Consider the following 12,356-nt stretch of genomic DNA (forward strand, 5'->3'; position numbering starts at 1 on the left):
ATGTACAAAAAGATACGCATGCGCAAACCAAACTATAATAAAATATAGTTTATTTATATCTCTATGTACATACCACAACAAGAATTATAACTCTATCTGTCTCCATAGCCGAATGGTGAGGCTCCGAAATTGACCATTGTCCATGTCTTCTACAATTCATAAATTGTACTCCCCGTTTTTGATGGCCCATTACTTGCGGGAAAATTTTTTTCGACAAAACAAAAAAATATGGGTCTGTTAAAAACATGTCTAGTTGCTATAAAAAAAGTTTCAACAATATCTGAGATGGTGATGGTACATGCTCTGCCTGAATTGAAATGGAAGGCACCTATAAGAATATTAGGATGAAACATTAAAAAATACTATACGGTAAATAAAGGGCATTATATATTTATTGCTTGATTTTGACTTTAGAATGACAATGTTCTACAAACTATAACAATACTCAGTGATCATATTACAGAATGCATAAGGGGATTAACAAAAACTGTTTTAGAGAAAAAAAAAGTTGAAAAAAGCAAATTGTTGTATATATATAATAATACTTAGTACCAGATGCCAATATCTGATGCCTCTTCACAACTTTTTGAGTTTGAAAATTGTGCGAAAATGGAAGAAAATATCAAAATTTCGAACTGTGCAACCTTCAACCTGATTTCGCATCAAGCACAAATAGAACACACCCGGAAGCTTTTTCGCCGGGAACACACCCGGAAATTATCGGAACATGCATCCAGAAACAAACGTGTGTCAATATCTGGCGTATAGACACACTTGATCGAGAAGCGACCCAGTCATCACTCTCACAAACTGGTTGCATAGCACCTGCACGATACAGGATTAATTTTCAAAATTCTTATTTGCAATCCGTCACTTCAGCTAAATACTATCTTATGTTGAGAAACAAAAACATCCGGTTGTGTTTTATATATGGTCGCCTTGCTTGGTGCAAATTCGGAGGCGATTTGAGGTAGGAAGTTGGAGAGTTATTTGGTGAGGAATATTTTGCTACACGTTAAAATTCTCCACTTCTCATCCTTTATCTGGAACTGAGGTCACAAACTATAAAACACTCCATCGTGGTTTTTAATTATTATATGCCGGTCTTCATCCTTTAGTCGATGCTGTCAAAAATCCAGGTCCGTGGGGTGAGTACAATGTACCTAAAAATCCATTCGTACCATGCAGTTTCCCATATACTCAATTATAAAAATACTTCACACTATACACCCTTTTGCCTAAAAATAGTTAAATATTTTTGGGGGTAACTTTTCTTAGCAGTTACAAGCTGCTTGAGTCATACCAACTGATAGGTTTATAAATCCCTTCTCTGCCGATACCATTGACCAGCTCACAAAATACCATACGACCATTTTGTCCAATTTTAATGTAACTACAAGTTTGCACAAAAAACAAAAACAAACAAAAAAAAAAAAAAAAAGTGAATGAGGTATTTGAATGATGCCTATCTTCCAGTTCATAATATAGCAGACTACCTACAGCACAGATGCTGCAAATCATCTCGTGTATGAACAAACGTTATATTACTGGAAACTGTACAATGCGTCTTTGTTGATAACTACCCCGATGGTAAACATTAACTCTTGTTTCATATGCATACAAGCTAAACGACTCTCTTTTCATTATGAGTAACTTTCCTTGATTATCACCTAACAAAAACTAAATGTACAAAGGAGATTAATCAACCGTGTGCGGTTTCAACCATATATAAACAAGTCTCTTAAATTGTCCGGATTACTTCTTATAAATAGTTATAAATATTTCGCAATCACTGTTCTTCCGTTACGCATACACGCTAAACGACTCTCACTTTACGTATAACTCTCCTTCAAAATTAGCACCCAACAAAAACTAAATGCACAACACAGACTTATCACCATGCAGTTTCAAAAATATATGAACAAAGTCTTAAGTTGTTTGGATTACTTCTTACAAATAGTTACAAATATTTCGTACACTATTCTTCCGTTGGAAGCTGGGACTGCGTGCTGCTGAGAGTGCCACCTCCAGATGAGGATGCTCTCTCATCCAGAGTAACTCTAATAGTGCTTCTGCTTTCCTCAAATGAAACTCAAGTAGCAGTTCCGCTCTCATCCATTGAAACTCGAGTAGTGCTTTCGCTCTCATCCACTGAAACTCGAGTAGTGTTCTCGCTCTCATCCAAGGAAACTGGAGTACTGCTTCTGCCTTCTCTGAAATGAAAATTCAAAGTATTGTGCATTTGTGCTATAACATTCGATTATCAACATGATATAATTAAGGCGAGAGTCAATTTCTCACGTATTGACAAGGAAATATCTGAGGATCACGGATGCTACAGTGCCAAGTGACATTAAAGTAAAAAAAACTATCCTCTGTTGCAGCAATGATATGGAATTACAACGTGAAGTGCATAATTCCTTCAACAGATGGCCGAATAAATCACCTAAGTTGTTTTGCTTCCGATACTTGGTGCTTATTTTTTTATTAAAAACGGTAACGTTTTGAAAATTTCGCTATTGTTTAATAAACTACCCTTCATGATACATCATCAGAGCAAATTTCGTTTCTCTAGCTCCAGCGCTTCAGCTTGTGCAGCTTTTTCATATTACGTTTTTCCGCTAGTTTGGAAATGAAATCTTTGAGTTTTACGTCCCACGATTATGCCGGTTAGGCTAAAGGAGACTGATGATGAATAATGAATGAAAATGGTGGAATGAAGAAAGTGGGAGGAAACGGAAGAGCCCCGAGGAAACCCACGCACACGGTGTTGGTCCACCACAAAGTTTACTTGGCGGGGGCTGGGATCGAACCCGGGACCCCTAGCACCATAGGTGAACGCTCTACCACTGAGCCACCGCGGCCCCCAAGAACTAACTTGAAATTAATTAGTTCTTCTGTACTCTCCAGTATTTTGAAATTGTCCATATGTAATTTTCTATAATGGTTTCACTTGTGCACACGTTTATCTTCTGGTCCTCAAAAGACAATTAGACAAATGTATTAAAAGTATGTAAAGATCAGTACAACGTATTTTTAACAGGAGTCCTTCGTGAGTGAGTCGGCAAACGTACCGCATTTGTGGCCAATTAGTCCCGGTTTCGAGTTCAAATGGAGGACAATTTGTTTCGGATGTAAGTCGAAAAACGGTTTGGACTCCGCTCTAAGTTTATGTGACCCCTTCCAGCATAACCCGGTAGTTGCAAAATAACACCAAGGTGAAGCAAACTTATCTCTGCCCATATGTAATATAAATACACAGAGCAAATTATTAAAAAAAAAGTATAAACCCCAAAGAAAAAACTTTTTTCAATAAAAACCATGGTTTTTGCCAACCCTCTTACAGACATACAGACAAGCATGTACTAAAATACAGAAAATCAATTAAGATACGTCCCTCAGCGTTGGATATTATAATTAGCCACTGTATTAAAACCCTGCCTCTCCTCCCCATATACTTTTAAGACAATGCGAATTAAGTCACAACCCAGTTTGCGTCTTAATACCAGTAATATTTAGTACATTCATTACCACTAAAAATCAAAGAATTTTGCACCAATCCTGAACGAGTTCTTTTAACTCCTAGCTTCCTAAACGGCTTAGTATTCATTGTAATAATATGTTGTTTTGTTCGTGACAGATCACATTTATGTACGTAGCATACGGACACAATGAGCCTACAAGCAACTTATGTAATTTCCTTATATCTCTAAAACGTTCCCTTTCTTGGAACACTCAACTCACTTGCACCCTCCCCTAAATCTCCAACGTATACTTTAGGTTATAAATGTATAGTAATGCTTTTTTTTTTTTTTACAGTGTTTGATGAAGCCAATATTTTCAGTTAGTTGGCGAAACTGTCACATTATTTTAAAATAAATGTTGTTTTATTCAGTTATTTATTTCCTAGTTCAAGATATTTAATATAGCAAAACTATTATGAACCAGTTCGCTATAATTTCACCAGGAGTCAAGAGAAATCTTTGATCTTTCTAGTGATGATAATGTATAAAATTATCAAGGTTCAAATAAATAAATAAAAATAAAGAAACTGAATATACCTTCTGCAAATACTTTGGAAAAGCAGGAAATACAGATGGAACTGCATTTTCGCGAATTCTCACACAAGAGAGGGACGTTCTATCAATGTCATCTTCTCGGAAATGTACAGAACAAAGTGCACTACCAGCACTAGGAGTCAAGTTTTTCCGTCAAATAGACCTAATCCAGGCTTCACGCAATTCTTTCTTCTTAGGTATCCTTCAATTAAAAAATGTACAAAACTACCATTAGAAATTCAGATTATACAATACGAATATAGAATTGGTTATTGAGCTTATGGAACACACTTTAATAATAATAATAATAATAATGTTTCTATTTCAGGTATTTTTAGCCTATATTTCCATACTCCCAAGGGTACTCTTCATCGTGCATAGGGCTTAACATTTTTTCTCTTATGCAGCTTTTCACGTAGAATTTCTTTTCTTCTTTGGTAACAACAATGGTGTGAAAATATCTTTTTTAACTAAACTGATTCTGTATTTTTAAAAATCTATTTCTGTAATTTTCTACGTTGCATGTAAGTTTGGAAGACGTGAAAAAGGAACATTATTCAGATTAGTTGTAATTGTTATTACAAATACAGAACTTTACCCATAAAAGGCTGACAACGCAGATTATTACCCGGTCTTGCTATTTGTCCCCCCCTCCCCAAAGTAATCTACTGCTACACTATGCGCGGACTTGGATTTGAATAAGTTATTCTATATTCTAATTTTGGAAAGTATAATCATAGCTTTACTTGGGAAACTCTCTTACATATCAAGTTTAACCTATCTATCGATCTTTTCCGCTTCCTCTTTATCATATAATGACAGTGTGCTTTACTGATATCTTCTTTCACTGGAAGCTTTCTCATACACATGGACAATGAAACTACATTTAATTCCGACATTCAATCATATCTCAGGTTTGAAACTTATTACACTAATTTTATGCGAAACACAACTTGTCAGAACTTTTTAAATTCATGCAATAACAATAATAAAAATTGGAATTAGCGTAGAGCACTGATAAGTTTCTCATTTATGAAGAAGAGTATGTAAAGCATTATATTTCAGAAATTGAAGATAACCCGATTCTTCTCAATTCTCAACTTTGCTGTAGGTTTCTGTTTTAATTTAACTTCACATCACACAACATACAAATAGTCTTATCCTTGCGTACACACACAAAATAGGACTGTTTTAAGTGTTCGCCGACAGATGGTGTTGTTGCATCTCTACAGATAATGCTGGGCGCAATTATGCAAAAAATATCTACCTGTTTGGGCTAGGTAGTTACTAGAAGCTAGCATTGGACCTATTCACGTCTGGGAAGCGCAAAGAAGGTCGGTCCGCTCGATATCAAGGGAATGCATGTATTAAAAAAAAAAAAAAGAAAAGAAAAAAACCCTGATGATCAACACCGTATGATGATAATTTATGTTTTAAAAAAAGTTAAATTCTGGACTATATGAATTCGGTATTGTGGCAATATTAGGTACATAGAGCATAATATGGCAGTTTCAAACCCACTATCTTACTAATTCATTTATCTTGTCTAAAACCAACCCTTAACTTAGAACATGTATGCTCCAGTAATGGAGGGGACACGTAAATGGAGAGCAGGAACTGAAAAGCGAGTATTATCTGAACCAAATATGGTGAAATGGGGCAAAAGTTTAGATGCCATTCCATGTAATGCGGGCATGCAGTTGAAAAATGTACGGAAGAAATATATATTACTTGATTACACAATAAGATCGTACAAGTAATAAAAATATATCGGGGTCTTACCTCTTGCATGTATAGTAAGGCAAAATTCGAAATGAAAAGTGTGGCGTTTACCAGGTAATACTCCATAAGAAAGACATGAAATAAAGTGTTATATAAAGACAGTGTACAAAGCACTGATGCTAATAAACACTCGCCCCGAGCGAGTTTTTAAAATCGCTATTATTTATTTTAAACGTAAATAAATTATTTTGGTAAATCTTTAGTAATGGGGGGTCGGGAAACTAACGAAGACAAAAAACAACGTGCCTTGTGTGACTCCAAACCACCTTTACTCGCTAACGCTCGCTCGGCAACTGTCTGAATTAAATGTATTTAACCTCACCTATCCGAATGTGAATAGAATATCGGGAAAATTCGGTTAAAATCCTGGCCTCCCTAAAGTTAAACAATAGCCACGATTTCTAATGGAATGTGAGCAAGTAGGCTGGTTTTTTTGTTGGGCTAGTAACATTTTGTTGCCTATTTGCATTCTTGGTACAAAGTGATCATTGAACACACAACTCTCACAAAGCTGTGCCAGTTGCATATGGCTATAGGGCACATGCTTTCATGAAACATAAAACGTCTTTCCATTACCATTTATGTGTATAGACACGGTCAGTAACGCGCCTGCTCCCTACACAAAGCCTCACTACGGCTAGTATTCCCCTGCCTGCCTCAGATAGCAATCTTGGTTTTTAATGACCACATAACACAAGTTGGTTTGTGCTTTTAAGTCGATTCTGTTATATATAGTGCTGTTTTATGATATACCTGCACACGCTGTAGTTATACTCAGCTCTCCTGAAGTCAGTCTGAATATTTCATTACAAATCCTTATTTAAACACTCTTTAAGACAGAAACAGTGCATTTCCTACTAAAACGAGTTTATGTTTCACGAATATAATCATCCCGTTGTGTAGCAACCTAGTACAGGTAGTATATTTGTATGTGTTCTGGATTTTTGTCCCACGGACATGTATTTGATAGGAAACTCCGCTCCCAACGCCCCATCTAAAAGTATACTTACATTAGTAGAGTGTTGTTAAGCGCTAGTGGGAAGCATGAGAAAGTAATTAATTTTGTGCAGTAATATAATACAGATGAATTTACACTAGCATAAAGCACAGAAAGCATGAAAACAAGAATTATTTATGATTAAATGTTAACAGTGAACGATGAAAATGAAAGAGGAGTAGCTAATTATAGGCAACATATGTTAAAATAATAACAAATAAATAGCAATACAACGTTAAAAACTGGTTTAAGGTTAAAAAACTGAAGGTCTAATTCGGGGACGCTACCTGCGGAAGATCAGCTTTCTTACTACTTTTGGCATTATTCGAGCAGACGGTTCTACCAAATTTTGACACATTTCTTACCTTTTCAGGTTAGGTTAGAGCTTTGCTACGGCGCAGACGTGTTATATGTTTTCAGGCGAGTATCGATATTTTATGATTCATTTCCTTCTAGTTAAAGTCTTTTATGAACACTATCATAAAGGGCTCTGCTGTGATAAGTAAAATATACCGGTACTATAATGATAATTTGGGGATACCCTAGCTCAGTCGGTAAGACGGCTGACTGTGACTTAAACGTAAGAGAAACGGGTTCAAACCTGGGTCCAAACTAAAAATCTTGCCGATGCTGGAGCCCCGGACCACCCAAATAGTCGGCTCGCATGGAGCTATGTGTGTCTTTTCGCAGAGTATGCACTAAATGAGAAGGCAAGGTTCTAGATTACTGGTCCCCCTTTCCATTTAGCAGTAATAAAGACAGAAAACAACGTGCCCTGCGGGGCTCTAACCAGGGTTTGCCCAAGTGGGCCCAGCCCGAAAAAACCCAGTGGGTTTTTTCGGGTTGGACCCACCTGAAAAACCCCACTTTAAAACCCACCTGGGTTTTTGACCTATTTGTTAATATATGATTGGTACAACTAAGGTGATCACATTGTAAGTGATTTTCATCAGATTTTACTTTCCTTGGGCGAATTAGAGGCTTTCACGTTAAGGTAGACAACAACATTCAACATACGATCTTCATAAAGTTCTGAATGCACTGAATGAATTTTTTAAAAAATACCTTAGCTTGAGATAGTTATAGAACAAATTAATGTATGGATTATGCTGAAAGCCTATTTGAAGTACAATAAGCAATTTTGTACTTTAGAAAATATTTTCCGTGAATAGTGTGCTCGTCGACACCAAGGGACGTTATCACTCATACATTTGACGGGTTTAAGGTCATAGGTGCCGGTACTAATAGTACATATGTAAAGCTATTAGCATTATTTCTTACCTTGGATGTGAAACACAAGTTTCTTCAACTAAAATTTGGTTTTCCAACAATAACAGTTTAGTTCAGTCATTTGTTGCTACTATTCAAATAATTATTCTGTAGAATCAACACCAGCAATAGCGTAAAAATTCTTGCCAAATTTAAGAAGCTTAATGCTCGGGGTTCTGAAGACTAGGTAACGCTTACTATTTCAAGTGCTGAGTTCAAATTTCCGTACTAGTGGAAGTTTTGATGTACACGCCGTGAAAGAAGTGCTCGGGAAATTAAACGCAGAAGGATTGGAAATGAATACTTCAACAATAAAACTAATTATTTTGCGCTTAAGCCTGCCATACGTCCCGTTTTTGGGCCCGAGTGTCCCGCGTCCCCGTAAATTTAGTCCGGACAGGGTAATTTCCCGTTTTTTTAACTCCGTTCCATTTCTGCTATCAATATCAGTTTATTCGAAAAGTAAAAAACAAACAAAAAAAATTGACATTGGCTGGAAATCCTGTAATTAGTGAATGAACAGTACGCTGTTTCGAGGAAGTCATTACACCACCCTGTTCGACTTAATGGCGAGCGAAATTTAAAATGCTACATCCTCCATTGCACTTTATGGGAACTCGGATACTCTCTGGTACATTAAAAAAAAAAACTTTTGAATGTTTCTACATTTACAAACACAGGGAAGATGACTGACCTTTTGTCCAACAACACATTCGATAAGTTAACAAGAATTATAATCTTTTTCAGAAGCTAGGTCATAAAATTGTGAAATCAGGAGAAAAATCAGCTTTTTATCAGATTAAACTGACGAACGTAATTTTGGCAAATACAACCATGTAAATAAATATTGCTAAACGCGTGAAGAATATTGTAGGTAGATTGTACCACTGATTTAAATAATTTCCATATTGTTTTCCTGTAAAGCATTTTTATAGCACATCTTAAGTTTTTAGGCATCTTCAGTCCGTACAAGTAATTGTGGGGTACGAACAGAGAAAAGCAGCTGCTGCTTAGTGAACTTTCATCTATTATATTCCGGAACAGAACGTTTGTGCGCCACCATTTGGGCGCGGACGTTTCGGCGCTGTACGTTTGGGCGCGAGGTACATAGTAAAAATCACAATTTACGACATATAAAGTAAGCTAGGCACCGAAAACTAAGAGCGAATCAAGGTATATACATTTCCTACACTTTTATCTTTATCTCATTTCATTTATCTGTATATTATCTATCTCTATCTTATTTATTCATCTAAATTAAATAGTTTAATGCGTTTGTGGCATTTGTTGCCTAACCTCGTCATGGATTGATTTTTCGCTTGTTCACGATGCTTGTACTTCTGATCTAATTTTTGTATTATATAAGAAAGCTAGGAAACAAAGGAATCAGACGAACTGTTAATTTTCTTAATGTTAATTAAAACATACTGATTTAATTTTTGTATTTTTTAAAGAAGTTAATAATGAAGACAGTGGGAGGAAATATAAGAATCCCGAGAAAACCCACACACAAGGTGTTTGTCCACCACAAAGCTCACTTGGCGCGAGCTGGGATCGAACTAGGGACACCATGCACCAGAGGTGAACCCTCTTCAACTGAGCCACCGCAGCCTATTATACTTTTGTTCATAACCAGACTACAGTTAGTTGCATTGTGTTGGAAAGTTGATGGGGAAGGGGGGGGGGGGAGTCTGAGGTGTCCCGTATTCTCATGACAAAAAATATGGGATGATTATTTACGCTGGAAGATGTTAATTTCATACAAGACATTTTGAAACATTTATTTATTTCATATAACATGAAGTGCATTTTTGTTTTAAATTAATAGACCCCTTTTGGTATTCACATTTGCCGAACTTCAGTCAGGCTTGTAGATGAATTGATCTACATGTGTTCGTTTGTCTGCCGAGCTCCTTCATGGTTAAGCGGTTAGTGTATGTGTCTTCGGCGTGGGAGATCCGGGTTTGCTCCCCGGAGGGAGATCTTGTGGTTCGGATTCCATGTTAATCAGGAGGTCCCGTCTCATATAGCCTCGCTGCTGAAAGGGACATTAAACACAAAATCAACTCAACTTGTTTGTCTGCCTCTACCACACACACTACAGGTTACAACTTTCGGCCTTTTAAGTTAAAATTTTCAGAGTACAAGCACAAGACACTAAATTTCCTGTATAGATTTTGGCGGCATACCAACGTAAAATGTCAAAATGGCAGCCATTTTTTCAAAACAGCGAGTATCCGCGCTACGAAGCGCAATTTTCAGTCCTTTAAGTTGAAATTTCGACGGTGGAAGCACGAGATACGCTAAATTTGCTGTATAGATTTTCCCACAAATCGAATGTAAAATTTCAAAATGGCGGCAATTTTCTCGAAACAGCAGTGAGTAGAAAATTGTTGCAAGTTGTGACAATGACAATCTTCAAATATAAATCACATTTCAACACTTTTACCTCAAAGACATTGAAATATTTCGAAAAAACCCGAAAAAAAACCTGGCTCTATCCCCCTTCACTCGCTAACGCTCGCTCGGCAATACTGTGAAAATTAAATGTATAAACTTTCGTACAGAAGGAAATCAACCCAGCCACTAACCTACACAGGGGACCAGTAATCTAGAACCTTAATTACTTGGAGATCTACTTCAGGAGGACTCTGTAAATAGTGTCGACACATAGCAAAAAACTACAGTGCATAAAATACGAACCACGTGGTGCTAGGTGGCTACTAAAAAGCACGAATGCTACTCAACGAGCCAGGGCAGAAGCGCAACAGTGGAGCCCGATCGTCAGCGAGAAGGGACGTGCACAGGTAGCTGACGCGTCAGCGACGGGGGTATACGCATAAACAAGGATAGTTGAAGAACACACTTACATTTACAATAATCTCACTATCACTCAAAATTCATTTCAATATGCTGTGCACTGACAGTAATAACTTGTATTCACATTCTCATTCCTTCGCGAAACATGTTCCACATCATATTCTACCTACAAATTTTCCATTTTGTAGAACCGTCTGCTCGAGTGAATCCTACTTCTCTCTAAATCGCAGGTTCTTGGCAAGGTTCTAGAACACTAGACCCCCTTCCCATTTAGCAGTAATAAACACAGAAAATGACGTGCCCTGTGGGGCTCTAACTCGCCTTCACTCGCTCGGCAATATTATGTAAATGAAATATTGAATTTTGGTACAGAAAGGAACGAACCTAGCTCGTAACCTATATACGGGGAAATGTTCTAGAAACTTCTCCATGTTCTTGTCACTTATTGTTAACTTCAGTACTTATTAATTCTCTCTGTATTATTTCATTTATAACACTAACTTTATTACTTGTTTCCGAGTTACTGTGATGAATTGTCGAATGTTAAGTCGGAATACATACTTCTACTAAGAACATGTAAATAAACATATCCATTCAGATACATAGCTTGTCACAAAATTTAAATCAAAAGCACATACAATAATTTCAGTATGACGATTACAGTTTTTCTAATGGAACGAAGTGTTACTTAGGTTCTCTTACCACCTAAATGGATATCACCTGCACTTTAATACTTTAAAAATAAACGACAGACACAGTACATCTCTTCCTATGAAGATAGCAATGTTTTGTGTCAACAAATATGGCGGTAACGAGAGTAGCCAATTAGACGTGCCGATGCTCGGATGTTTTTTTGGCTTCATTCTTTATGAAGATATATAAAGGCAGATCCTCTATTTTACAAGATCCTTGGCGACGGTAAACTTTCAATGTTATATTTTCAAAAAAGATGCAAGTTAATTGCAGTGGTGAATTTATATTTGCAAATCAGTGAAAATTTGCAGATCATATTGAAAGCTTTTAATAAATATTAAGAAATTTTGCCTTCGCAAACTTTCAGATTGTTTGCTCCACTAAACGAAACAAAAATTTGCCGCAAGTATTCGTGCTATCTGGGGAAGCACACACCAAGAATCGAATAAATTTCCTGATAATTATCGTGGAAGAGAAGGACAGATGGACAATCAGGCAGAATAAAGTCGATCGAGTCGATGAGTTTCCTAACGCAACTTCGATGATAATAATAATAATAATAATAATAATAATAATAATAATAATAATAATAATAATAATAATAATAATAGCTCTGCAACTTAATTTTGAACATTTCTTTGGAGATTATTCCTGAATATTAAATTGTATGAGGCCACAAATTGAATAATAATTAATAAATTTATATATATATATATATATATATATATATATATATA

The 12,356-nt window shown here is 36.3% G+C and overlaps 1 long non-coding RNA gene across 3 annotated transcripts; it reads right to left on the reverse strand.

The window, feature by feature from the left end:
* Positions 1 to 316: 316 nt before the first annotated feature.
* Positions 317 to 12,024, reverse strand: LOC145680257 (uncharacterized). 3 transcript variants are annotated; one of them, XR_014130631.1, is made up of 3 exons: positions 11,615 to 11,710; positions 4,062 to 4,260; positions 317 to 2,213 (listed from the first exon to the last, which is right to left on the reverse strand). It is a non-coding gene; the product is annotated as an uncharacterized LOC145680257 (long non-coding RNA). The 3 variants fall into 3 exon arrangements; XR_014130630.1 differs by having other exon boundaries at positions 318 to 2,213; positions 11,629 to 12,024; XR_014130629.1 differs by lacking the exon at positions 11,615 to 11,710 and having other exon boundaries at positions 318 to 2,213; positions 4,062 to 7,900.
* Between the last annotated feature and the right edge of the window lie 332 nt (positions 12,025 to 12,356).

This window comes from Thermobia domestica, chromosome 3 (genome assembly GCF_964235325.1).
Source record: "Thermobia domestica chromosome 3, izTheDome1.hap1.1, whole genome shotgun sequence".
NCBI lineage: Eukaryota > Metazoa > Arthropoda > Insecta > Zygentoma > Lepismatidae > Thermobia > Thermobia domestica.